The sequence below is a fragment of the Pongo abelii genome, chromosome 4 (assembly GCF_028885655.2).
Source record: "Pongo abelii isolate AG06213 chromosome 4, NHGRI_mPonAbe1-v2.0_pri, whole genome shotgun sequence".
NCBI lineage: Eukaryota > Metazoa > Chordata > Mammalia > Primates > Hominidae > Pongo > Pongo abelii.
In genome coordinates, this window is record NC_071989.2 from 99985978 (window position 1) to 100011938 (window position 25961).

Below are 25961 nucleotides of genomic sequence, written 5' to 3' on the forward strand. Positions count from 1 at the left end.
ACTTATTCCAAAATTGACCATATACTTGGAAGTAAAGCTCTCCTCTATAAATGTAAAAGAACAGAAATTGTAACAAACTGTCTCTCAGATCACAGTGCAATCAAGCTAGAACTCAGGATTAAGAATCTCACTCAAAACCACTCAACTACGTGGAAACTGAACAACCTGCTCCTGAATGACTACTGGGTACATAACGAAATGAAGGCAGAAATAAAGATGTTCTTTGAAACCAATGAGAACCAAGACACAACATACCAGAATCTCTGGGATGCATTCAAAGCAGTGTGTAGAGGGAAATTTATAGCACTAAATGCCCACAAGAGAAAGCAGGAAAGATCCAAAATTGACACCCTAACATCACAATTAAAAGAACTAGAAAAGCAAGAGCAAACACATTCAAAAGCTAGCAGAAGGCAAGAAATAACTAAAATCAGAGCAGAACTGAAGGAAATAGAGACACAAAAAACCCTTCAAAAAATTAATGAATCCAGAAGCTGGTTTTTTGAAAGGATCAACAAAATTGATAGACCACTAGCAAGATTAATAAAGAAAACAAGAAAGAAGAATCAAATAGATGCAATAAAAAATGATAAAGGGGATATCACCACCGATCCCACAGAAATACAAACTACCATCAGAGAATATTACAAACACCTCTATGCAAATAAACTAGAAAATCTAGAAGAAATGGATAAATTCCTCAACACATACACCCTCCCAAGACTAAACCAGGAAGAAGTTGAATCTCTGAATAGACCAATAACAGGAGCTGAAATTGTGGCAATAATCAATAGCTTACCAACCAAAAAAAGTCCAGGTCCAGATGGATTCACAGCCGAATTCTACCAGAGGTACAAGGAGGAACTGGTACCATTCCTTCTGAAACTATTCCAATCAATAGAAAAAGAGGGAATCCTCCCTAACTCATTTTATGAGGCCAGCATCATCCTGATACCAAAGCCTGGCAGAGACACAACAAAAAAAGAGAATTTTAGACCAATATCCTTGATGAACATTGATGCAAAAATCCTCAATAAAATACTGGCAAACAGAATCCAGCAGCACATCAAAAAGCTTATCCACCATGATCAAGTGGGCTTCATCCCTGGGATGCAAGGCTGGTTCAATATACGCAAATCAATAAATGTAATCCAGCATATAAACAGAACCAAAGACAAAAACCACATGATTATCTCTATAGATGCAGAAAAGGCCTTTGACAAAATTCAACAACCCTTCATGCTAAAAACTCTCAATAAATTAGGAATTGATGGGACGTATCTCAAAATAATAAGAGCTATTTATGACAAACCCACAGCCAATATCATACTGAATGGGCAAAAACTGGAAGCATTCCCTTTGAAAACTGGCACAAGACAGGGATGCCCTCTCTCACCACTTCTATTCAACATAGTGTTGGAAGTTCTGGCCAGGGCAATTAGGCAGGAGAAGGAAATCAAGGGTATTCAATTAGGAAAAGAGGAAGTCAAATTGTCCCTGTTTGCAGATGACATGATAGTATATCTAGAAAACTTCCAGGACTTCTAATAGCTTATGTGTATTGACAATCAAAGACAGGGAATGGCAGAGTAGAGTAGGAGAGCCGGGGAGGTAGAGAGAGAGAGAGACAGAGATAAATACTGGGAATCCAAACTAATTTGAACATGCAGTTTGGAAATTGCAAAAGTATATTGTAATATTTCTTTTGAAATAAGAATCACATTAAACTTTACTAACTTCTTTTCTGCCAGATTTGTAAATCACCCAGCTGAGTTCACATCTATTTCTCTCTAAACATTCTAAAGAACTTGCACCTTAATGAGGCTCTATATTCCTCAGAGATCCAAAACCTTTAAATATTATTTATTGATATTTTCTGCCTCAGAAAGCCTTCTGTAGCTTTTTTACAATTTTCCAAAAGTGCAGGTGGCCAAATCATTTCTTTTGGAAGTATGCAGATTGCTGCTCCTCAAAGCCTGTTCACTCAATGAGTCTAAATACATATCCATGCAAGATGAGGAAGATATTGAGTCAGAAAAATCTTGAAGGACCAAAGGACCAAAATAAACATGTTTTCAACTCTTCTGACATCTGGTACTCAACATGAAATAGTAATATTGAAAAATTGCTAAAAGATTCTCACTTCAAAAGTTTGATTCAAATAATTATATATTAGTATCTATCAGTACCATTGATGTAGTGATATACAGAAGACTGTTCACTAGTGTGTTCATTTTGACAAAGCTATTTTTGAAATAATACTTTATTATAGTACAATTTAGACATGATGATTCACATAAAAATAGTTTCTGTTTATAACAAGAGGATGATTTCCCTCCAGTCCTGAATTAGGGAATATAGGGAGCATTTTCTATGGCTGTGAGCTGAAGCATTTCACAATGCTGAATACTATGAAGCTCTATATTATTCAGAATTGTTAACAGAGTCAAAATTATTGTATAATAGAAAACATCTTCTTTATCCCTTTTTAATAATTTGTTTTTTATAATTCATTCACCACTTGTAATTGTAATTGTAATATTTATTGTCTACTATATATTAGACACTGTCCAAGATGGCAAAGAACAAAATAGCATTTATTGAGTTTATATTTTATTGGAAAAATATGGACAGTAAAAAAGAATAAATAATGTCTGTTATTCTATATTTTATGCAAATAGTTATGTGGCTACCTTACATGGGGTGATCAGTAAAAGGTAATAGCTTGGAGAAATAGTTCAATGTGTGGCCAGGCATGGTAGCTTATGCCTGTAATCCCAGCCACTTGGGAGGCTGAGGCAGGAGAATCTCTTGAATCTGGAAGGTGGAGGTTGCAGTGAGCTGAGATCACGCCACTGCACTCCAGCCTGGGTGAGAGAACGAGACCCTGTTTCAAAAAAAAAAAAAAAAAAAAAAGGAATAATTCAATGTGACTGGAGAAATGGATGGGAAAGAGATAGAAGTTGAGGAAAAGCCAAATAAGTAGCAGATAGGTCATTTAAATCAGATTGAGGAATTTGTAAACCATTGAAATATTTTAAGCAGTGAGTGATGATCTGTGCAAAATTTATCGTATGTGTACAACTATCAGCAAGGAATTATGAAGCTACAGCAACAGGCAAAGACGATGGTAGAATTCACTAGCCCTGTGGCATTGGAGTAGAATGAAGTGGATTGTCTGAGGATATGTTCTGGAAATAGAATCCACAGACACCAGCTGTTAGATTGCCTATTGCATGGGAAAATGAAATAAAATAAAATATATAATAGCACAAAGTCAATAGGACAATGTAAACACATTATAATTGATTTAATCTATTCTCTAAGTTGTTTTAGCCTTATTCTGGTAGATATCGGTATGTTTTGAGACGTATAACCAAAATTACTATCCAGTTTTTCTAACACCTGATGGAGAACAGAGCAAACACAATTCATGAGAAGACAAACCAGGCTTTAACAAGTCAGATGATGGTAATAAAGCCAAAACAAAAACAACAAAAACCATGATAACTTAGTATGATTCTCTGAATTAAAATGTCTTCATGTACTTATTTCATGTTCATATGGGAAAGTTCTAGTTACCAAATGGTACAGAAAGAATAAAAGTAGCAGAATTTATCTTTAATACTTAGATCAAAATTCAAAATAAAAACAACAATCCACTGTCTCCCAAACTGTATTCTTTAAAACATCAATTTCATGAGATAATTATCAATATATTTGTACAAAAAATTACATATCTATAAAAGATTGTGTATGTGTATGTGTGTGTGTGTGTATACACAGATGGTCTCTGACTTATGATGATTTGACTTACCATTTTTGACCTATATGATGGTGTGGAAGCATACACAGTCAATAGAAACCTTTTTGAATTTTAAATTTTGATCTGTTCCTGGGCTAGAGATATGCAGTATGACACTGTCTTATGATGCTAGGTGGTGGCAGTGAGCTATAGTTCCCAGTCAGCCATGCAATCAGGAGGGTAAACAACCAGTACTGTACATTGCACTGTGTTGCCAGATAACTTGGCTCAACTGAAGACTACTGTGTTTTGAACAAGTTTAAAGCAGGCTAGGCTAAGCTATCATGTATGGTAGATTAGGTGTATTAAGTACATTTTCAGCTTACAATATTTTCAACTTATGATGGCTTTGTTAGGATGTAACTCCATAGTCAGTCAAGAAGCATCTGTTTATCTATCTATCTGTCTGTCTATCTATCTATGAAATAAGTAATATTAACTTTTAAAATGTAAAAGTTATTTTGGAAAAGCTGATATGCTGCTCAAAGTAGACAATTTATAATCATCATTGTATTATGGAGTAGCAAAATTATATTATCCTTTTATCTCCCAAGGATGATAGATCTTTGGGGAAACCATATTACTGGTAAGTAAATTAACTTTTCTCAAAAATAGAAGGGCTGTCTTCTTTAGGAGTTACTTTATACAATTAGGTATTTAAAACCACCAAGAGGTGGGAAATGAGGTCACTCTGAATTATTACTCAGGATTTTAGACCTCTATGGGATAAAAAAAACAAGTAATAGTATGTCATGAAAATTGAGATTTAAAACACCTTAAGAAGTAGAAGTACATAGCAGTTATATCAATGTTAGATACTAAGACATTGTCTTGAACGAAGACAATAAAAAGGAACAAATAATATCAGCTACTTGTAAATTCTATGCAAATAGATTATGTGACCACTTTATGCTGAGTGATCAGTAAAAGACAACCTTTGGGTTGAAATTTGAATGGCATGATAAATCAGGTAAGTGATACAAAGGTAAGTGGAGAAAAAAAGGTGAAGGATTAAAGTTTTGGTCCATGGAATTTATGACAAAACCCATTAAGAGTTGCTGCTAGAGCTTTGGGTTATTTTAATCATTCTAGCAATGTTGTTTGTTTTTAGTAAACATTCCTTACACTGAAAATGTGAAAGATTGCCCCTCAATGATTTGCCTTTGTAGATGTAAACTTAACTGTAATCTTGGGTGATGGTTAATTTTAGGTGTCAAGAGCAATAAGTTGCTGACGGAATTCAGAAAAGAATCATATCTTAAAATCAAAGCTAATGTTAGTTGACTTTACTTGATCTTAAGGGAATCTTCTGAGAATCAAAGTAGCCTGCCTGAATAAAGAAAAGTCTATCTTTGCTATAACTGATTTTGGAGAGAGGCCATCCACCGTTCCCTGGTTTAACTCATGGTCTTTGTTGCTGGGTGAATTGGTAATTAATTGCATTGCCCTGTTTGCTAACTGAGACATTTTATTTAGTGTAGAAATTATTGCTCATCACTCAGAGGTCCTAATGGCCTTGATGTAAAGTAGAAATTAACGACTGGCCAATTGCTTGTACAGTCACGCACACAGAATAACATTTTGTCAATGACAGACTGCATATACAATGGTGGTCCCACATTATATGTGGTAGACACCTAGTTCTCCAGTAAAATAAGGACTGTTTGCTCTGATTTAGATACTGTAATATAAGTGGGAGATGTGATACAGTATTTGACCTATTTACCTGTAGTACAGTCCTCACAACAATCTGGAAAATAAGTTATTATTGTTATTTCATGATTATTATTTTACATCAAAGGAAATTTGATGTAATTCAAATGTCTTCTTCAAAATCCCTAACCTGGTAAGTGGCAGGGCTTGAAATTGTTCCTGCAGCTGTCTGACTTCAAAACCCATGCTTTCTCCCTGGTAATTTTTAAGGATCTTTTGGGGCAAATGATATCCCAGTTTCAATAATTCACTGAGGTAGGAATGGGAAGGCATTGTCTTAGCAAAGTTTGGTACCTAAACAGCAAGTTCCTGTGTGGGATTTATCACAGCAGTTTCACATACAAGGAAGGGTTGATGCACATAAGCCTGCTTAAAGTCTTCGAGATCAGAAACAAGGTGGAGCATGGGTTCATAATTGCTTTAGCTATCCAATTTTGTGCATCTCATTTATACAATATGTAAAATTCAAGCGTACCTAAATTAGAGTAAGTGACAAACTTGGTGGGCGAATTGATCCATAATGTGCACTCTTGGAGAAAGACTTTTATTGCCTTGAGTCAATGATAATACCAACAAGAGAAATGCCATGAAAATAGAAATTTGCAGTTCACCAGTGATTGAGAGATGGTGATTTAGTTGATTAGCTCGTGGTGTTTGTAGGTTGAATCTAATCCTTATCTGTTTACCTTCCAAAAATTTTTGTGAGGAAATTTGCTTTGGTCTTGCCAGGAAAAAAAAACTAAAAAAAGATTAGAGTAAAAGATAATCATTTACCTCAGAAAGTGTAGGTGAAGGTGGTGATGCAGAACAATGATGATGCCTTCTCTATATTTAAGGCAAAGTCAACATTTATCAGAGCTCTATAATAATCTTGCAGCAGTTGGCACTGATGAAGTTTTTGCTTTTGGAAAAATTGTGGCTTTAACAATGTACATTTACTAATGTACCTTTGTGAACATATAATATTTTAATTCTATAGTGACTCAGATATACCAAATTTGACTCTCATATTTCCTTCTAGACCTAGAGTAGGCCATTTGAAACAGAAGCACATACACTACACACACACACACACACACACACACACACACAATTACACACATATAAGGATTTAGGGGTAGGTTCTTCATAACAGCACTACAGCAGAATTTGAAAGGCCGCTCTGTCCCATACTACGAATAACTTACTGAATCATGTCTTTCTCTTCTCTGTTCAATCAGCATTAGAAATAATCACTTAACAGCCTTTTAGATGAGGTAACCTAAGCATTGAGGAAAATAATACACGTAATTTTTTCCCTTTTTTAAGCAGGGACATAGGTATGTGATACTCCCTAAAATAAATCCAAGCTGTTTACCAGTGATGTCCCCTATTTCCCATGGGAAATTCTAGATATTATTAGTTCCTTCCTTCCTCCTTCTCTCATATTTTTTCCTTAATAAGATTATCAAAATGGAAGCCTATGTACTAGAAATAAAATTCCAAGTGTACTTTGTAAAGTACAAAGAGATGTACTGCAAATACAATGGTGGCATATACAATGTAATGCATATACAATGTAATGCATATACAATGTACTGCATACACCACACCATGTGTGGTAGACATCTAGTTCTCTGGTAATAAGAACTATTTTGTCTGATTTAGACACCGTAATATCAAAGGGAGATGTGATACAGTATTTGACCTACTTTACAAAGTACATCTCTTTGCAACTTCCTAATTTCCTAACAAATAAGAATATTAAGTTTTTGAGCAGCATATTAATATAACAAAGATGAAATAAATATTTGGACAAAATAAGTACATAGACAAGTCACAGGGTGTGTTTTTATGGAACTGAATATTGAATAGCTTTCTTTGAATTATTTTTTCTCATTCTCTGATAAAATGAGCATTTTAAAGATGTTTCCTAAAAATCATGAGAATGTTTTATTTTTGGAAGTTATCCACATTGTTGGTAATAATTGCAGCTTCGTATATGTAGATATATATTTAATTTAAGATGGAAAGGGTGTAGAAAACTTATATTTCCCGTGTGATCTATCACAGAATGTATGTATGTCATAGAACGAAAGCTAACGTTTTGCCATCAATAAAGTCTAGAATAGAGATGGGATTTAAAAAAAAACAGCTAAGTGGTGATTGCCATTCACCTTAAACCTTAGTTTCATACATGTTAAATAGAACTACAAAATCTGTTGTTATGTCTAATATATTTTATATATTGATAACAGTATTATGTTGAAAGGAAGAACATTGTTCAATCATTTAATACTTTTGCTTAAAGATTTTTATATACTGTCTCTCTCTATATGTATATATATATATATTTATATACACACACACTTTATATACTCTAGGCTAACTGTAGATAAAACCCTACAATATAGTATCAACTACAGAAATTCTAAGTAGCAAAAACCAATTACTTAATGGCTTAATACAAATGTAAACTACTTTCTTTTTCTTCAAACTAGGTTAATGTATTGTTGACATTTTTATGTAACTACTTTAAAGAAATGATCAAAGGTATGATTGTTTCATTTTCATCCAATGTTATTTTTTACTTTAAAATGTTTAATTGCATGTACAACTTTTATTAAGTAAAAATAACTAGAAACATCACTGTATGACTCATGAATATTATGTGGGATCCTGAACCATGGCTGTGCTGTATCAATTTAGTCAAAAAGTACCTAAGCACACAGTGCCTTTTTGTACCATAAAAAGTTGAAAAGCTTTTCTCCCGCAGTTAATGTTGCAACTTTTAGTCCAATCAATACTTAGTTAACAGTTCACAGAAATGGTGGTAAACTTCATTCCACATCAGTATTTTAGAAAATAAAATGTTAAATCATTTATTGAAGTGTAACAAGATTTCCATGCAGATTTAATGTGACTAGATAGTATTTTATATTGTTTTTATTAGCAGTATAATAAATGGCAAGTAATAAATTCAGATGTAGTGCAGACAGACTCAGGCTGTCAGAAGTACTGGGTGGGTTTTTTCGGGTTATTGTATCACAAAGCCAGTAGGTGAAATGCATGGAAGAAGTTATTTTTGTTTCTTCTAACAAATGACAAATATTTTAGGATACTATTTTATAGTTCTTTTCTATGTAATCTCATAACCACATATATAGAACACGTTTCCCAGGATATTCGATTATGACATAATATAAATATGAATTGCTCTTAATTTCATAGAAACAAAATCTTTTCTAATATGCTTGTATCCACTATGTAACTATAGCCACCTTGAAGGGAGAAACACCACATTATGCATTCTCTTATTTTTGATGATACCAAGAAAAAATGTTAAATATTTATATTTATTGACTGGTATATATTTGGTACTCTGTAAATTCTTGCTGAAAGAATGTGAGGCAGAGAGCTGCTAAGAGTAATAGTGTCAGACTTGAACTAGAATTCTGGAGTTGCCATTTACTGGTTGTATGTTTGAGCAAGTTACAGTAGTCCCCCCTCATCTGTACATTTGCTTTCCATGGTTTCAGTTACCCACAGTCCAAAAATATATGAAAAATTCCAGAAGTAAACATTTGAAGTTGCATGAAAAAATCTTGTGTCATTCCTCTTGATCCCACTCAGGATGTCAGCCATCCATTCATCCAGTGTATCCACTCCATATGTTCTACCCACCTGTTACTCACTTAGTAGCCATCTTGATTATGAGATTAAAAGAAAAAGTTCATAGTATATATATATATAGGGTTTCGTATTATCTGCAGTTTCAGGCATACACTGGGATAACCCTTGTAGATAAGAGGGTACTATCCTACTTAAAACATCTAGCTCTTAGTGCTGTTGTTTATAAAACGAGGCAAATTTTTAAAATATTTAATGAGATAATATACTTAAATATGTTGTAGCATTTTATCCTAAGATGGAAAAATAGCCTTATTTGAATTTGTTTCCTTCTTAGACACCTTAAAATGAGAACAATAACAACAACAACCAGAAAATTGAAAGGAACAAATCTTGACTTCTAGGTCATTATGTGTTTCCTAAATTATCTAGAAGAAATTTGAACCGATATGTAAAAATTACTTAGAAATGTATCAAAGCACAAAAGCTGCAAAAAAAAAAAAACCCCAGCAATATAATCATATACATTTTCCCCTCTTATAGAATGAATCTCTTAGAAAGAGATGTTTACCTTTAGGGCTAATGTTTGAGTATTCTTTTAAGATAATTTAGGTTAATGAAACTAAAATGGTTGATCTAGGCCCTGCTGCCTCAGAGTAAAAGCTTTTTCTCTTTCTGGCAATTGAATTTCATAGAATAATGACTCAACTTACAAGAATATACCCCAATCAGAACCTACAACTATCCACATTAGCTAGTGTTTAGCCTTCCATTGCTTATTCTTAAATACTATATTAGTTTCCTAGGACTGCTGCAATAGATCTTCAAAACCTTGGTGGCTTGAAACAGCAGAAATTTATTTTGTCACAGTTCTAGGGACCAGAAGTTCAAAATCAAGATATCAGCAGAGGGGCAGGGCCAAAATGGCTGACTAGAAGCAGCTGGTGAGTGCCACTCCACAGAGAGAAGAAAAATTGGTGAGTAAATACTAAATCTTCAACTGAAAAATCTAAGAGGACACATTGGGATTCATCAAAGAAACAACTCAACCCATGGATAATGGAGAGTAGCGAGACAGAATGACTACCCACTCAAGAATGGCATGGAGCCAAGGGAGGCTTCCCCATAGCAGGGAAATGGTGAGAGAGTGAGAGTCCCTGGGGAACCATAATTCTTCCACAGACCTTTGCAACCCTGGACTCAGGACATCCCCTCATAAGCCCACCTACAGCGGGGCCTTCATACCATCATGCAGAGCTTTGTGGTGTCTGGAAAGAGCCACTGCTCAGCCACATATGGAGTCCCTGGAGCCTTAAATCCCTGGGTATCCTAGCATTAATGGCTGGAGCTCTGGCAATGGGGGAGGTCAGGCTCCTTCACATGACCCAAGGGACTTCAGGCCTTGCCTCTGCAAGTTGCGGGATAAGACCGACTGATCTGGGACTCCAGCCACCTGCCCACTCCACGGCCAGTCCCCTCAGGCCAGTAACGGCTCTGCACTTCCTTGGAATGGAGCCCATACAGAGAGAGGCAAGATGCCATATTTATTGTCTTACAGCCCTCGTGGCTGTTGCCTTCAGACACTAGAGGGTGAATGGTGACTCGGGTTGGGTGCAGTTCCCCAACACAGCATAGCCACCCCACAGAAAAGCAGACGGTTTTTTTTTTTCAGGTGGGTTTCCAATCCGGCTTCTCTTCACTGGGCAAGACCTCCTGACCCAAGACTCCACCCACTTCCCCCACTGAGGCTCTCAGGTGGTAGCAGCTTTGCGCTTCCTTGGGATGGAGTTCCCATGGGGAGAGGCAAGCTCATATTTTTGCTATCTCAGCTCTTGTTGCTGTTGCCTACAGGCTACAGAGGGTGTGAAGTGACTAGGGACTCACATGGATCCCCAGCACAACACAGCCCCACAGGAAAACCAGCCAGACTATTTTCCACATGGGTCTCTGATCCTGCTTCTCCTTTCTAGGCAGTATCTCCTGACCTGGGACTCCATCACATTTACCCTGTCCTCACCCAAACATTTCATTCCATTGGAGGCAGCTCTACAGTTTTTGAGGAGGAAATCCCAGAGATAACCCACAACCCCTCCATCATTCCAGCTGCAGTGGTACCACCCTAACCACTTTTAAGCTCGGGAAGAAACAAAGGGCCTAGTCAGTATGCTGGCACCTCCAGCACTCAACAGTCACCATATGTAGAGGAATCAAGTCCTTCTTTCCTGTGAACTTCCAACCCCTACTCCACCAGGCAGGACCCCTGGCTCAGGACCACAGATCAGCCACCCCATCCCTAACTGAGCCCACTGGTAGTGGGTCTGAGTTTCCCTGGGGAAAGTCTCCCAGAGGCAACAGACAGCCCCTCTGCTACTACCACAGCAGCAGTTCTGCCCCTGCTGCCCTCAGACTGGGTAAGAAAGAAAGAGCCTGAGGTCTTCACTCACACCTCTAGCATGCCACAGTAACTACATGGAGTGAACTCATTCTCTCCTCTCTGGAAGCCCTTGACCCCTGCTATACAAAAAGCAGAGCCCCAAGCTAAGGCCAACAGTGCTGGCACCCCACCCCATGATTGAACATTCCCAGCTGAAGTGGCTCCATGTTTCTCTGACATGGAACTCCCAGAAGCAACTGAAAATCCCTCTCCCACTGCCAGTGCAGTGGTACTGCCCTTGCTGCACTTGGACTGGGGAAGGAAAAAAGACCCTGAGTGCTTTAAACACAACTCCAGCAAGTTGCAGGTGCACTAAGGAGAAAAGACCAGCGTGTCTCCCCTGTAACCTAGCTGTCCCTCTTCTCATTACTAGGCAGGATCCCTCTGTAGGGAAAGGTCACCTACAAAGGAAATCCCATCACATGAACAGTGGACCTTTCAACAGAAACCTTATTAGCCAGAAGAGATTGGCAGCCTATATTCAGCATTCTTAAAGAATAGAAATTTCAATCAATAATTTTATATCCAGCAAAACTCAGCTTTATAAGTGAAGGAAAAATCAGATCCTTTTTAGACAAGCAAATGCTAATGGAATTTGTTTGTTTTTTTTTAATTTTTTTTTATTTTTTTATTTTTTTATTTTATTATTATTATGGTACATGTGCGCAATGTGCAGGTAAGTTACATATGTATACATGTGCCATGCTGGTGCGCTGCACCCACCAACTCGTCATCTAGCATTAGGTATATCTCCCAATGCTATCCCTCCCCCCTCCCCCCACCCTACAACAGTCCCCGAAGTGTGATGTTCCCCTTCCTGTGTCCATGTAATCTCATTGTTCAATTCCCACCTATGAGTGAGAATATGCGGTGTTTGGTTTTTTGTTCTTGCGATAGTTTACTGAGAATGATGATTTCCAATTTCATCCATGTCCCCACAGAGGACATGAACTCATCATTTTTTATGGCTGCATAGTATTCCATGGTGTATCACTGGCCATCAGAGAAATGCAAATCAAAACCACAATGAGATACCATCTCACACCAGTTAGGATGGCAATCATTAAAAAGTCAGGAAACAACAGGTGCTGGAGAGGATGTGGAGAAATAGGAACACTTTTACACTGTTGGTGGGACTGTAAACTAGTTCAACCCTTGTGGAAGTCAGTGTGGTGATTCCTCAGGGATCTAGAACTAGAAATTCCATTCGACCCAGCCATCCCATTACTGGGTATATACCCAAAGGACTATAAATCATGCTGCTATAAAGACACATGCACACGTATGTTTATTGCCACATTATTCACAATAGCAAAGACTTGGAACCAACCCAAATGTCCAACAATGATAGACTGGATTAAGGAAATGTGGCACATATACACCATGGAATACTATGCTAATGGAATTTGTAACCACCCGACTGTCTTACAAAAGGTTATAAAGGGAATCCAAAATACGGAAAGGAAAGACTGTTATTGAAAACTACAAAAGCACACTTAAGTACATAGACCACTGACACTATAGAGCAACCACACAAATAAATCTGCATTATAATTGCCTAACAACATGATAACAGAATCAAATCTGCACATATAATACTAACCTAGAATGTAAATGGGCTAAATGCCCCAATTAAAAGCACAGAGTGGCAAGCTGGACTAAGAAGCAAGACCAAGTGTTATGCTTTCTTCAGGAGACCTACGTCATATGACACATATAGGCTTGAAATAAAAGGCTGGAGAAAAATCTACCAAGAAAATGAAATAAAAGCAAAAAGCAGGGGTTGCTATCCTAATTTTAGACAGATGTTAAACCAACAAAGATAAAAGAAAGGCAAAGAAGTACACACTTAATGGTAAAAGCTTCAATTCACCAAGAAGACATATATATGTGTGTGTGTGTGTGTGTGTGTGTGTGTATGTGTGTGTGTGTATACACACACCCAACACAGGAGCACCTAGATTCATAAAGCAGGTTCTTATAAATCTATAAATCTATGAAGAAATTTAGATTCCCACACAATAATAGTGGGAGACTTCAACACATAACTAACAGTTTTAGATCATCAAGTCAGAAAACTCACAAGATATTCAAGACCTAAACTCAACTCTGGACCAAAAGGACCTAATAGACATCTACAGAACTCCTCATGCATATCCACAGAATATACACTCTTCTTATTGCCACATGACACATACTCTAAAATCAACCACATGATTGGATACAAAACAATCTTCAGCAAATTCCCCCCCCTCAAAAAAAGAAATTATACCATTCACACTCTCAGAGACTAGACAGCAATAAAAATAGAAATCAACAATAAGATAAGAGCTCAAAACCATACAATTAAATGGAAATTAAACGGTCTGCTCCTGAATGAGCTTTGGGTAAGTTATGAAATTAAGACAGAAATCAAGAAGCTATTTGAAACTAATGAGACAAAAATGCAGCATACCAGAATCTCTGGGAAACAGCTAAAAGAATGTTAAAAGGTAAGTTTATAGTACTAAATGCCTACACTGAAAAGTTGGAAAGATCTCAAATTGACAACTTAAAATGACAACTAGAAGAGCTAGAGAAACAAGAACAAACAAATGCCAAAGCTGGCAGAAAATAAGAAATAACCAAAATCAGAGCTGCACTGAAGGAAATTGAGACATGGAAAACCATATAAAAGATCAATAAATTCAGGAGTTTGTTATTTGAAAAAATTAATAATATAGATATATCACTAGCTAGACTAATAAAGAAAAATAGAGAAGATCCAAATAAACACAATTAGAAATGACAAAGGAGACATTATCCCTGATCTCAGAGAAATACAAAAAATCCCAGAGACTACTATGAAAATATCTATGCACACAACTACAATAGAAAATCTAGAAGAAAAGGATAAATTTCTGGACACATACAACCTCTCAAGACCGAACCAGGAAGAAACTGAATCCCTGAGCAGAACAGTAATGGTTCTAAAATTGAATCAGTAATAAAAAGCCTACCACGAAAAAAGAAAGACCAGGATCAACAGATTCACAGCCGAATTCTACCAGATGTACAAAGAATGGTACAAAAGTTCCATTTTTACTGAAACTATTCCAAAAAATTGAGCAGGAGGGACTCCTCCACCCAACTTACGGTATGAGGCCAGCATCATCCTGATATCAATACATGGCAGAGACACACACAAATGGGAAACTTCAGGCTGATAAACAGATGCAAAAATCCTCAACAAAATACAAGCAAACCAAATCCAGCAGCACATCAAAATCAATCATATTCAAGTAGGCTTTATCCCTGAGATGCAAGGTTGGTTCAACATACACAAATTAATAAATATGATTCATCACATAAACAGAACTAAAAACACAAACCGCACAATTATCTTAATAGATGCATATAAGTCTTTTGATAAAATTTAACACTCCTTTATGTTAAAAACCCTTAACGAACGAGGCAATGAAGGAACATACTTCAAAATAATAAGAGCCACTTATGACTAATCAATAGCCAACATTTTACTGAATGGGAAAAAGCTGGAAACATTCCCTTTGAAATGAGAAACAAGGCAAGGATGCCTTCTGTCACCATCCTGTGAAATCTTGTACTGGAAGGCCTGGCCAGAGCAATCAGGCAAGAGAAAGAAATAAAAGTCATCCAAATATGAAGCAAGAAAGTCAAACTATCCCTAGTTGGAAATGACATGATTCTATACCTAGAAAATCCCTTGTCTGCCAAAAGCTTCTTCATCTGATAAACAATTTCAGCAAAGTTTCAGGATACAAAATCAATGTACTAAAAACAGTAGCATTCTTATACAACAACAACGTGAAAACTGAAAGCCAAATCAAGAATGCAATCCCATTCATAATTGCCACAAAAAGAATAAAATACTTAGAAATACAGCTAATCGGGGAGATAAAAGATCTCTACAATGAGAATTTAAAAACCCTGCTCAAAGAAATCAGAGCTGACACAAACAAATAGAAAAGCATTCCATGCTCTGGGATAGGAAGAATCAGTATTGTTAAAATGCCTCTACTACCCAAAGCAATTTATAGATTTGATGCTGTTCTTATTAAAACACCAATGATTTTCATTATAGAATTACAAAAAATAATTTATAAATTCACATGGAACAACAGCAAAAAAAAAAAAAAAAGACCCAAACAGCCAAGGCAATCCTAGCAAAAAGAACAAAGCTAGAGGCATCATATTTCCTGACTTCAAACTCTACTACTAAGCTACAGTAATCAAAATACATGGTACTGGTACAAAACCAGACACATAGACTAATGAAACAGAATAGACAGCCTAGAAATAATGCTGCGTGCCTCCAACCATCTGTTCTTTGGGGAAAACAATGGGGGAAAGGACACCCTATTTAGCAAGTGGTGCTAGGGTAACTGACTAGCCATATGCAGAAGGTTGAAACTGGATCTTTTGCTACACCATATGCAAATTTAACTCAAGATGGATTAAAGACTTAAATGTAAAACCCAAAACTATAAAAACTGTGGAAGATAACCTAAAAAAATACCATTCTGGACATGGGACCTGGCAAAGATTTCATGACAAAGATGCCAAAAGCAATTGCAACAAAAACAAAAATTAATAAATGGGACCTAATTAAAATGAAATGCTTCTGCGCAGCAAAAGAAACTATCAGTAAATAGAAAACATACAGAACGGGAAAAGATACTTTCAAACTATGCAGCCAAAAATGTTCTAATATCCAGCAACTATAAGGAACTTAAATTTACAAACAAAAACAAACAACCACATTAAAAGGTGCCTACATTTAAGACATGAACAGACATTTTTTAAAAAGAGACATACACACAGCAAACAAGCATATGAAAAAATGTTCAACATCACTAATTATTAGAAAAATGCAAACCAAAGCCACAAGCTGCCATCTCACACTGGTAGGTAATGCTATTTTTAAAAAGTCAAAAAATAACATGTTGACGAGCTTGCAGAGAATAGGCAACGCTTATAAACTGCTGTTGGGGAGGTAAATTAGCTCAGTCATGTGGAAAATAGTGTGGTGATTTCTCAGAGAACTCAAAACAGAATCACCAATCAACCCAGCAATCCCATTATTGGGTATATAATCAAAGGAATATACAGTTTCACCATACAAACACAGGAACATCTATACATTGATTGCAGCACTATTCATAATAGCAAAGACATGGAATCAAACTAGTTAGTGATCAATGGTAGACTGAATAAAGAAAATGTGGTATATATACATCATGGGATACTACGCAGCCATAAAAAAGAATGAGATAATGTCCTTTGCACTGGCAGTAATGTGAATGGAGCTGGAGGACATTATCCTTAGCAAACTAATGCAGACGCAGCAAACCAAATACTGCGTATTCACACTTATAAGTGGGAGCTAAACAATGAGAAAACATGGACACAAGGAAAACAATACACACTCGGGCCTATTTGAGGGAAGAGGACGAGAGGAGGAAGACGATCAGAAAAAGTACCTGTTAGGTACTATGCTTATTGCCTGGGTGATGAAATAATCTATATACCAGACCCCTGTGATATGCAGTTTACCCATTTAACAAACCAGCACATGTACCCTTGAACCTAAAATAAAACTTATAATTAAAAAAAAAAAAGATATCATCAGGTCTGTTCTTACTGCAAAGGCTCTAGAGGTGAATTTATTATTGCCTTTTCCGGTTTCCTGTGGCTCCCAGTTTTCCTGGACTTCCAGCTGCATAACTACACTATCTGCCTCTATCTTCCTATGTCCTTCTTCTCCTCTATGTGTTTCAAATCTCCTTCTCATTTCTCCTGTAAGAACACCAGTCATTAAATTTGTATTATTATTATTATTATAATTCAAGTTCTGGGATATATGTTCAGAATGTGCAGGTTTGTTACATAGGTATACATGTGCCATGGTGGTTTGCTGCACCCACCAACCCATCATCTACATCAGGTATTTCTCCTAATGCTATCCCTCCCCTAGCCCCCTACCCCCTGACAGGCCCCAGTGTGTGATGTTCCCTTCCCTGTGTTCTCATTGTTCAACTCCCCCTTATAAGTGAGAACATGCTGTGTTTGGTTTTCTGTTCCTGTGTTAGTTTGCTGAGAATGACGGTCTACAGCTTCATCCCTGTCCCTGCAGAGGACATGAACTCATCCTTTTTCATGGCTGCATAGTATTCCATGGTGTATACATGCCACATTTTTTTTTTATCCAGTCTATCATTGATGGGCTGTTGGGTTGGTTTCAAGTCTTGGCTATTGTGAATGGTGCATTAGATTTATGGCCCATTCAGATGATCCCAGAGGATTATCTTGAAATTCTTTTTTTAATTTAATTTAATTTTATTTTATTATTATTATACTTTAAGTTTTAGGGTACATGTGCACAATGTGCAGGTTTGTTACATATGTATACATGTGCCATGTTGGTGTGCTGCACCCATTAACTCGTCATTTAGCATTAGGTATATATATCTCCTATCTTGAAATTCTTAATTACATCTACTAATATCTTTTCTCCAAATAAGGCTATATTCACAGGTTATGGGTGAACATATCTTTTGGGAGTCTATCAACCGCATAAATATATGAAATGTTAGCCAAATAACATCAAACATTTGAGAAAGGCATTTTTTTTTGAGACGGAGTCTCACTGTGTTGCCCAGGCTGGAGTGCAGTGGTGCAATCTCGGCTCACTACAAGCTCCGCCTCCTGGGTTCACAGAAAAAGGCATTTTTAATTAAGGGAAAAGACCCACTGAATGAACAGAAAGAGGAATTCTGTTTTCAGTAAACATCAAATGTAGCTTATGTATGATACATCCACCTATAGGTAACAATTATGAACTGTAAATAAAATATGCATGAACAATTTGAAGGCACTGAAAGTGACTGAAAATAGGCAGAAATTGAATGGCTCTTTTCTTGGAAGGAAACAACATTGGATAAAATTTATCTTTTTCTATATGTGTGTGCCCTTCCTCCAAGGGTATTACCCAGTTAAAATGATGTAAGGTAGGTTAAATTCAGTGAGAAATCTCACTAATACTCCCTCTTACTTGCTTAAGAAATTAGCAGACAGAACTTGGTTTTGCCACAACGACTGGAAAGTGAGAGAAAAAAATCAAGGAGAGAACAGGGTGTTAAGAGTGGGGGCTCAAATTTCATACTTAAGTTCTGTTGTAATCCTTGGCTAACACCTAATCTACACATGTGTAGAAAAAATCCAATAATCCTGGTTGAAAAACATCTACAGGTAAAACAAAAACAACTAGAAAAGACTTTAGCTTATCTAAAGCAGGGGCAACAGAGTTTTAAGTTTGAGTCTAACCAATTGAATTGCCAGGTAGAATAAAAAACCAAACCCACCAATGAAACAAATGAAAACAAACAAACAAAACCAAGCATTCTTTAGGGATATATAATATAATCAAGATCTCCTAAGATATATTATCAAAATGTCCAGTATCCAATTAGAAACTCCTAGCCCTATGAAGAAACAAGAAAATGTGATACGCATTCAAGAGAAAACTCAATGAAGAGAAACGTGACCCTAAGAATGCTTATACACTGCTGGTGGGAATGTAAATTAGTTCAGTCCCTATGGAAAGCAGTTTGGATATTTCTCAAAGAACTTAAAACACAACTACCATTTAGCCTAGAATCCCATTGTGGGGGAAATACCCAAAGCAATATAAATCATTCTACCATGAACAACATATGCACATGTGTTCATCACAACAGCATAGACATGGAATCAACCTGAATGCTGATCGACAATAGATTGGGTAAAGAACATGTGGTACATATATTCCATGGGATACTAAACAGCCATAGAAAAGAACTAAATCATGTCCTTTGCAGCATACGGATGGAGTTGGAGGCTGCTATCCTACATAAACACAAGAACAGAAACCCAAATTCCATATGTTCTCACTTATAAGTGGGAACTTAACACTGAGAATACAGTGACACAAACAAGAGAACAATAGACACTGGGACCTACTTGAGGGTGGAGGGTAGAAGGAGGGTGAGAATCAGCTACTGTGCTTATTACCTGGGCAATGAAATAATAAGCATGCCAAGCCCCTGCAACACGCAATTTATGCTTGTAACAAACCCGCACATGTGTGCCTGAACCTAAAATAAAAGTTGAAAAGAAGGAGGAAAAAAAAAAAAAAAAAAAGAAACTGACTTTGAAGTTCATCCAGATAGTGGAATTAGTAAACAGATTGTAGTTATAAAGTATAACTGGTCTTTCTGACAGATTAAATAATTATCTGTAAAGAAATGTCTGAAGAATCTATAAAACTGCTGTTATGACTAACCAATGAATGAAGCAAGACCTAAAATCAATACACATACATTGATTACATATTAGAAGAAAACAAATAGGAGATAAAACAGAAAAATAATTTTTATGGCCATACTCTTTTATTTTTTACTTGAGTACTCAAATACCATCATGCCCTATTAGCAAAAGTGGCAGTTGGGTTATCCCCAACTCTAACTGGTCCATCCATCTCCCTGGAGCTTACACAAGGCAAGGCAAGAATGTTCAGACATGTGCCTCCACACGAAGGTGAAAGAGAAGTGGTTGGATGAATCCAGGGCTGCATGTCTTTTGCCTGGTGTCACTGTGGGGGACTAGTTCTGTCCGGTCCTTTCCATCTTCACCTCTTCACCTGGACTCTGAGGTTGCAAGTCTTTCAGATGATACTCTCATTCTCAGAAATTCTTCCCTTCATTCTTTTCACTGTGTCCAGAAGGGATACTAGTATGAATGATGCATTGTGTCAGAACCAGCCCTACCTCACACATTTTAAGGTTTTGATCCCATGTCATCAGCCTAGGTACCCGTACCTTGAGGTTGATTTTATTTTGGGAACCTCATAGGCCTTCCTTGCACTGATTTCTTTTTTAAGTTCTGGGATACATCTGCAGAATGTGCAGGTTTGTTACATAGGTATACATGTGTCATGGTGGTTTGCTGCACCTATTAACCCATCATCTAGGTTTTAAGCCCCGCATGTGTTAGGTATTTGTCCTAATGCTCTCCCTCCCCTTGCCTCCAGCCCCCGACAGGCCCCGGCGTGTGATGTTCCCTTCCCTGTGTCCATGTGTTCTTATTGTTCAACTCTGACTTATGAGTGAAAACATGTGGTGTTTGGTTTTCTGATCCTGTGTTACTTTGCTGAGAATGATGGTTTCCAGCTTCATCCATGTTCCTGCAAAAAAGATCTGGTTCTAGATCTTTGAGGAATTACCACACTGTCTTCCACAATGGTTGAACTAATTTATACTCCCACCAACAGTGTAAAAGCATTCCTATTTCTCCACATCCTCTCCAGCATGTGTTGTTTCCTGACTTTTTAATGATCAGCATTCTAACTGTGGTAAGATGGTATCTAATTGTGGTTTTGATTTGCATTTCTCTAATGACCAGTGATGATGAACTTCCCTTCATATGTTTGTTGGCCACATAAATGTTTTCTTTTGAGAAGTGTCTGTTCATATCTTTCACCCACTTTTTGATGGGGTTGTTTGAATCAATGTGCAAAAATCACAAGCGTCCGTATATATCAATAATCGACAAACAGAGAGCCAAATCATAAGTGAACTCCCATTTACAATTGCTACAAAGAGAATAAAATACCTAGGAATATAACTTACAAGGCATATGAAGGACCTCTTCAAGGAGAGCTACAAACCACTGCTCAACGAAAAAGGAGAGGATACAAATGGAAAAACATTCCACGCTCATGGACAGAAAGAATCAATATCGTGAGAATGGTCATACTGCTCAAAGCAATTTGTAGATTCAATGCTATCCCCATCAAGCTACCAATGAATTTCTTCACAGAATTAGAAAACTACTTTAAATTTCATATGAAACCAAAAAATAGCCCATATAACCAAGACAATCTTAAGCAGAAAGGACAAAGCTGGAAGCATCATGCTACCTGACTTCAAACTGTACTAGAAGGCTACAGTAACCAAAACATCATGCTACTGGTTCCAAAGCAGATATATAGACCAATGGAACAGAACAGAGGTCTCAGAAATAATGCCACACATCTACAACCATCTGATCTTCGACAAACCTGAAAAAAACAAGCCATGGGTAAAGGATTCCCTATTTAATAAATGGTGTTGGGAAAACTGGCTAGCCATATGCAGAAAACTGAAACTGGACCCCTTCCTTACACCTTATACAAAAATTAACTCAGGATGGGTTACAGACTTAAATGTAGGACCTAAAACCATCAAAACCCTGCAAGAAAACCTAGGCAATACCATTCAGGACAGGCATGGGCAGAGACTTCATGACTAAAACATCAAAAGCAATGGCAGCAAAAGCCAAAATTGACAAATGAGATCTAATTAAATTAAAGAGCTTCTGCACAGCAAAAGAAACTATCATCAGAGTGAACAGGCAACCTATAGAATGGTAGAAAATTTTTGCAATCTATCCATCTGACAAAAGGCTAATATTCAGAATCTACAAGGAAACAAGAGAAACAAAACAAAACATCTTTTTTTTTTTTTTTTTTTTTGTGATGGGATTTTGCTCTTGTCACCTAGGCTGGAGTGCAATGGCGCAATCTCTGCTCACTGCAACCTCTGCCTCCTGGGTTCAAGTGATTCTCCCACCTCAGCCTCCTGAGTAGCTAAAATTACAGGTGTGCACCACCATGCCTGGCTAATTTTTGTACTATTAGTACAGATGGGGTTTCACCATGTTGGCCAGGCTGGTCTCGAACTCCTGACCTCAGGTGATCTGCCCGCCTTGGCCTCCCAAAGTGCTGGGATTACAGATGTCAGCCATCACGCCTGGCTGACAGTTTCTTAAAAACTACTACTGAGTATCTACCCAAAGGAAAAGAAGTCATTATGACTTATATTGCATACACACATACGTTTATACAGCACAATTCGTAATTGCATATAGAACCAACCTAAGTGCCCACTGACCAACAAGTGGATAAAGAAAATGTGGTGTATATACAACATGGAATGCTACTCAGCCATAAAAAGGTACGAAATAATGTCTTTTGCAGAAACTTGGGTGGAGCTGGAGGCCATTCTAAGTGAAGTAACCTAGGAGTGGAAAACCAAACATCAAATGTTCTTACTTATAAGTGGGAGCTAAGCTATGAGGATGCAAAGACATACAGAGTGATATAATGGACTTTGGGGACTCATTGCAGGGGAGGTTGGCAGGGGTGTGAGGGAAAAGAGACCACATATTGGGTACAGTGTATGCTGTTTGAGAGATGGGTGCACTAAATCTCAAAATTTACCACTATAGAATTCATTTATATAATCAAAAAACCGCTTTTACCCTAAATGCTATTGAAATAAAAACAAATAATATATTTTAAAAAATTTCTATGTAGTTACAATATTAAAAAATTGAACATACATTTACCATATAAGCAGACATTTATTCCTTTGCTCATTTGACCCAAAAGAATGAAAACTTATCTTCATAAAAACCTGTACAGGCTTGTTCTAAAAAGTGTTATTTATTGTAGCTAAAAACTAGAAACAAAACAGATTTCCCTTAATAGGTGAATGGCTAAATAAACTGTGGCACATCCATACCATGGGTTACTACTTAGCAATAAGAAGTAATGGACCATTGTTACATGCAACAGTGTGTGTGTAAGGATCTCAATGATATGCTGAATGAAAAATCCAGTCTCAAGGGGACACATACTATATGATTCCATTTGAATAAGGTTCTCAAAATGACAAAATTGTAAAACAGATTAGTAGCTGTTAGGGGATAGAGATGGTTGAGGCAGAGGTTGGTGGGTGTGAATGTAAAGGGATAGCAAGAGAGAGAGAGAGATCTTTGTGTTTATGGAATAATCCCATTCCTTGATTGCAGTGGTGGTTACAAAAGCCTAAACATATGATAAAACAACATAGAACTATACACACACATTGTATTAATGTCAAATTCCTGGTTTGGATATTGCCCTATAATTATGTAAAGTGTATCCACTGGAGGAAATTAGGTGACTGGTATGCAGAGCCTCTTTGTACTATCTACAACTTCCAGTAAAACTAGAATTATTTCAAAATAAATTAAACATTTTATAAAACAGAAGAGAAAACTGATAACTTGGTAAGACTGTAGTTGAAGGTATAATAGCTGATGGGCAGGGAAAAAACATACATCTAAAAATATATAATTACTTTCATTTTTGTTTTCCTCAGTCTAGAAAAACAACCAATCATCTTAACTATTGGTATTATGATTATGATTGTTAGTTTAGCTATATACTTCTTTAAAAAGTTAAATTTGAAAGGGAGAGGTGATGCTGCCTAAAAGTCTCTCAATGCATTCCGCTAATTTGGACTGAGACCTTTTTCAAATTACAATTTAACATGGCTGATATTTATGCTCCTTGTTTCCTGACAAAAGAAATGTCCTGTTGTCAGTCACTAAATAATTGCTTCATTTAGCCTTAGTTCAATATGTTATAATTTGTAATGTGTTTTGTGAATAAAATGCTATTTATTTATGTGCTTTGAAGAGTAAGAGAAAAAGAGGATTAAATCAATTTACCATATGATTAGCAAATTTTAAAGTCAGGATTCATAGGCTGTTGGAAAAGTACAATACACTAACTCTATTTTGAGAAATCCTAAGAGTATTTTAAATTTATTAATATACACTTGTTTACAATTATCAATATTTTTATCATCTAAACATAGCTTATATGTAGTCTTCCTTAAATGAGTAATCTTATTAAACTGGTCTCTGATCAGTTTATAATATTTTTAACGTTAATGTATATGGATTTCTGACAACTTAAGTAACTAAATAATAAAAAGGCAGACTAAGGAACTTAGCCACAAGAATAATTCAAAAGAATTTGGTAAAATTTATCGTATTTTCAGAAAAGATTTTACACCAAATGTTCAGTTATCACACTATTTAAGCTTATGCATTTCTTTTAACTGTTTTATCATTCACAGATGTCACTGCTGAATATCAGTTCCTTATATTGTCAGGATTCATGACTAAATGATGTTATGTTCTCTTCCAAGTGGGCTAATTTTCTACGTGATTGTGGCTCTGGAAGCAAAGTACTAGAAATTGGTATCTATTAAGTTTTATTGATTACTCATAAAAGCTTATAATAACCAGCTGGATCCTGTAAACTGCATGGTGGGTGTTGAACTATATTTACCAACAACTCTATAAACAATATGTATACTTTCGTTTTAGGTTAACTAGTAAAAATCATTGTCTAAAAACTACAATCTTATGCTCTGTGCCAAAGTTAAAAGAGGCACGGGAAACCCAGGAAACCGTCTACCCTTACTTTTGGATCTTTCAAAAAATATATATTTGTTTGGAAGCCCAGATCCTTGAAATGTATTTATATGTTTATAAATTTTCAGATATATATAATAAATATTTTTATGCTTATATTTTTCTGCTGTATAAATGAAGACTTTCTACCTTCCTAGAGAAGCTATGTTATTATGACAATGGAAGAATTCTTCTTTTTTAAGTTGTGCAGGCATTTGCATAAGAATCAGTAGAATATAAGTTCCAAAAAGACAAACCCTTTGTTAAAATAAAATTTTCAAAATGATAAAATCATGACTGTCATCAAATATTAAATGCATATGTTTTAAATATTTTATTTAACTCATTAATTAATGAAGGAACAAGTAACAAGCTACAATCTGTTGGATTAAGAATTTGACTTAGAGAGATTTATATTCTCTACTCTACTGGACAATGTTCATTTGCATTGTCATAAACAGAAATCATTTGCATTATCAGTTTTCTAGACTTTAATTTTTATACCATATGTCAAAGTCAATTAAAATACACACCTCTATAGAATCAGATAATTTTCAGGGATACCACTAGACAGTGTATTTCATTAAAAATAAAACCAGTGATATCTTCAGTTCTTTGACTGACAACCTTGTCTGTTTTTTTAACTGCTTATATTCCTAGGACAAGAAATGGTGTATACACCATGGAATACTATGCAGCCATAAAAAATGATGAGTTCATGTCCTTTGTAGGGACATGGATGAAATTGGAAATCATCATTCTCAGTAAACTATCGCAAGAACAAAAAACCAAACACCGCATATTCTCACTCATAGGTGGGAACTGAACAATGAGAACACATGGACACAGGAAGGGGAACATCACACTTCGGGGACTGTTGTGGGGTGAGGGGAGGGGGGAGGGATAGCATTGGGAGATATACCTAATGCTAGATGACGAGTTGGTGGGTGCAGCGCACCAGCATGGCACATGTATACATATGTAACTTACTTGCACATTGCGCACATGTACCATAAAACCTAAAGTATAATAATAATAATAATAATAATAATA

General features: G+C 36.3%; 1 long non-coding RNA gene across 1 annotated transcript in view; it reads left to right on the forward strand.

The window, feature by feature from the left end:
• The window catches only part of LOC134761490 (uncharacterized), a 49957-nt gene extending 37838 nt beyond the window's left edge, over nucleotides 1-12119 (forward strand). Inside the window, exons 2-3 of the long non-coding RNA XR_010140165.1 lie at nucleotides 9998-10104; nucleotides 10800-12119. This is a non-coding gene — a long non-coding RNA (uncharacterized LOC134761490). The remainder of the gene's footprint in view (nucleotides 1-9997; nucleotides 10105-10799) is intronic.
• The last annotated feature ends 13842 nt before the right edge of the window (nucleotides 12120-25961 follow it).